Raw genomic sequence first — 4,223 nt, forward strand, 5'->3', positions numbered from 1 at the left:
GAGCACGCTTCCGCTCCCTTTTGGGGATATGAGTTGCTTATATCATGTTCACCGTCCGCACTTGTGGGGGGAAGCCCTTCTGTCCTTTGTTGTTCAGCGGCTGGGGCTCCTCCTCGTCATCGCTATGCAGCCCCTTGTCTCTGTTTTCAGCACTTAACTTGCCTGCCTGCTTGAACACCCAACAATCCCTGTTGGTGTGATTGGCTGGTTGTTCGGGGGTGCCGTGTATCTGGCACGAGCGATCGAGTATCCGGTCTAAACTGGATGGGCCCGGAGGATTTCTTTTGAATGGCTTCTTCCGCTGACCGGGTTTAGAGCCGCTGAATCCGGCATTAACTGCCATATCCTCAGTATTATCGCCGTTGATGCGGCGCTTGTGCTTGTTACGACGTGACCTACCATTGTTGTCCTTGGTATCTGAGTTACCAGGGCTCTTGGTCATGTTGCTACGAGCTAGCCAGCTGTCTTCTCCCGCGCAAAAGCGGGTCATGAGTGTCGTGAGGGCTGCCATAGATTTCGGCTTTTCCTGTACTAGGTGCTGGGCAAGCCATTCGTCTCGGATGTTGTGCCTGAAGGCTGCAAGAGCCTCTGCGTCCGGACAGTCGACTATTTGATTTTTCTTGGTTAGGAACCGCGTCCAGAATTGTCTGGCCGATTCTTCTGGCTGCTGGATTATGTGGCTTAGGTCATCGGCGTCTGGTGGTCGCACATAAGTGCCCTGGAAGTTGTCAAGGAATGCGGATTCCAGGTCCTCCCAGCAACTAATTGACTCTGCTGGCAGGCTGTTAAGCCAATGCCGAGCTGGTCCTTTAAGCTTGAGCGGGAGGTATTTGATGGCGTGCAGATCATCACCACGGGCCATGTGGATATGAAGGAGATAATCCTCGATCCATACCGCAGGATCTGTTGTGCCATCGTATGATTCGATGTTTATGGGTTTGAAACCCTCGGGGATTTGATGATCCATTACTTCGTCTGTGAAGCATAGTGGGTGTGCGGCGCCCCTGTACTGGGCTATATCGTGACGTAGCTCGGATGAGCTTTGTCTATTGTGTTCGGCCTAGCCGTATTTGTCATATCCGGCGTGACGGTTACTGTCACGTGACGTGGGGTGCCCACGCGATCCGTAGATTGATCTTGTTTGCCTTGCCTTATCCTCCAATATGTCTCGCATGTCTGGTGCGTTTCCCCGTGCTCTAGTATTTTTTGAGCGGTGCCGGGGTGCGGCTTGAGTTGAGGGCCGAAAGGCCTCTTTGTCGCGGCCACGTGGTGGCCGATCGGCCACATCATATGCTGGTGATGTGGGTTTAGTTGCTTCCTCCTCTAGTTGGGGTAGCAGCCTGCGCTTTGGGTAGCTCTTGGAGGGGCGTTCGAGTTTATACTCTTCGGCCGCCAGGACTTCAGTCCATCTGTCGGCTAGCAAATCTTGGTCAGCTCTAAGCTGCTACTGTTTTTTCTTGAGGCTGTTTGCCGTGGCCATAAGCCTGCGTTTGGAACGCTCTTGTTCGGCGGGATCCTCTGGCACGACAAATTCATCGTCAACGAGGCTTGCCTCATCTTCGTAGGGAGGCATCTAATTGTCGTCCTCGACCTCCCTGTCTGCCACTCTCTCATGAGGGCTGGCTTCTCCGTCCTCTTGCGCTGAATCCTGCTGGAGGGGGTTGTCTTCGGCACTGTCCAGGGTGTTGTTATCTCAAGTGTCGGACTCGCCGTTTTTGCTTTGGCGGGATTTAGAGCGGCGCCGCTGACGTCGGCGCTTAGGTTGCTTCTTGGAGGGGTCATCCTCCGTTTTTTCATCGCCATTCCCTGCTTTTGGGGTGTCCACCATGTATATGTCATATGACGAGGTGGCTTTCCAGTGCCCTATAGGTGCTGGTTCTTGTTCTTCTCCTTCATCGGCGTCCATACCGTCGATGTCTTCGGAGTCGAAGTCGAGCATGTCGGTTAGATCGTCGACAGTAGCTACGAAGTGGGTGGTGGGTGGGTTTCGAATTTCTTCGTCGTCCGCATCCCAACCTTGCTGACCATAGTCCGGCCAGGGCTCTCCTGACAAAGAGAGGGACTTTAGTGAATTTGGGATGTCGCCAAAGGGCGAGTGCTGAAAGACGTCTGTGGCGGTGAACTCCATGATCGGAGCCCAATTGGGTTCGATCGGAAGGGGTGTGGAAGATCCGGAGTCCGGAAATGAGTCTGGCACCTCAGAGTCACAGGACTCACAAAGGACTAGGCTGGTATTCGGCTCGATCGCCATAGAGATTGCAGCTTCCGGGGCGGCGTCCAACCGTTCGTCCCCAATTGGCGCGGTCGGCTCCGAGCTAAGGGTTGGAGCGGACACCTAAGCGGCGCTCTGAGTGCTGTTCGGCGACAAAGCTAGATCATGCCCGTCGTGACAGTGCGGCGCACTCGGCCGTGGCTCGAATCCGTCGAAGATCAAGTCCCCGCGGATGTCGGCTGTGTAGTTTAAGCTTCCAAATCTGACCTGATGGCCAAGGGCGTAGCTTTCGATCTGCTCCAGATGGCCAAGCGAATTGGCCCGCAGTGCGAAGCCGCCGAACATGAATATCTGTCCGGGGGAAAAAGTCTCACCCTGGACCGCGTCATGGTTGATGATCGAAGAAGCCATCGAGCCTAAAGGTGACGACACAGAGGAACTCTCAATGAAATCACCAATGTCAGTGTCAAAACCGGCGGATCTCGGGTAGGGGGTCCCGAACTATGCGTCTAGGCGGATGGTAACAGGAGACAAGGGACGCGATGTTTTTACCCAGGTTCAGGCCCTCTCGATGGAGATAAAACCCTACTCCTACTTGATTAATATTGATGATATGGGTAGTACAAGAGTTGATCTACCACGAGATCAGAGAGGCTAAACCCTAGAAGCTAGCCTATGGTATGATTGTTGTTCATCCTACGGACTAAAACTCTCCGGTTTATATAGACACCGGAGAGGGCTAGGGTTACACAGAGTCGGTTACATTGGAAGGAGATCGACATATTGTATCGCCAAGCTTGCCTTCCACGCCAAGGAAAGTCCTATCTGGACACGGGACGAAGTCTTCAATCTTGTATCTTCATAGTCCAGGAGTCCGGCCAATGGTTATGGTCCGGTCATCCAGACACCCCCTAATCCAGGACTCCCTCAGTGGTGCCTCATCCTCTCAAGCTCCTGGTGCTTTACCTGGTCGCCACACCTCACTCAGCCAGCGCAGCGCTAGTAGAGGTCCACGAGGAGCATGAAGCCAAGGATGCACGACGCGGAGCCACACACCCGTCCAAGATGCCATGACCTCAGGACGGCGCGCCTAAGGTCGCGGCTCAACCCTCAGGAGATGGGGGCCCTGAGGTCACAGCCCCTGAGGCCGCCGTGGCCCCTCCTGAGGATGGGCTTCCTGAGGCTCCATCACCCCAAGGGGAGCAAGACTCCACAGATGCTTCCTCCCTCGTCGAGCATCCTGTTTACTTCGTTAGCACTGTACTGCGTGATGCGCAAGCGCGTTACCCCATGCCTCAAAAGCTCCTCCTTGCACTCCCTGTCGCTTCCAGGAAGCTGCATCACTACTTCCAGGTCCACTTCATCAAGGTAGTCTCAGCTTACCCTCTAAAGAGGGTGCTCCAAAGCCCCAACGTTGTAGAAGGGCTGCCGAGTGGAACATCGAGTTGCAGGCGTTTTAGCTGGAGTTCAGCACCACCCAGGTCATCAAAGGCGCAACCCTTGCCGATTTTGTGGCTGAATGGACTGACACACCAAGTTAAGAAGTGGACGAGGGCCGCTCCCTTGCCCCGGGAGATGAAGCGCCTGACGGCTGGGTCATGTACTTCGATAGTGCATTCGCACGTCAGGGCGTGGGGGCTGGAGCCGTGCTCATCTCGCCCACCCAAGACAAGCTCTACTACGTCATGCAGCTCTGCCTCCAGCACGGCGAGAAGGTCTCCAACAACATTGCCGAATTCGAGGGCCTGATCGTCGGGCTCAGGGTTGCGGTAGCCCTGGGGGTTAGGTGCCTCACCATCAGCGTGACTCCCAGCTCCTCATCAACTTCTCCAACAAAGATTATACGCCAAAGGACAAGCACATGGAGGCATACCTCGAGGAGGTACGCAAAATTGAGAAACAATTCTTAGGTTTGGAACTGCAACACGTGCCGCGCGGCACGAACAAGGAGGCGGACGACATCACCAAGAGGGCGTCTCGGTGCCTCCCCCAGGAGCTTGGTGTCTTCGAG

The sequence above is a fragment of the Triticum aestivum genome, chromosome 7B (genome assembly GCF_018294505.1).
Source record: "Triticum aestivum cultivar Chinese Spring chromosome 7B, IWGSC CS RefSeq v2.1, whole genome shotgun sequence".
Lineage (NCBI taxonomy): Eukaryota > Viridiplantae > Streptophyta > Magnoliopsida > Poales > Poaceae > Triticum > Triticum aestivum.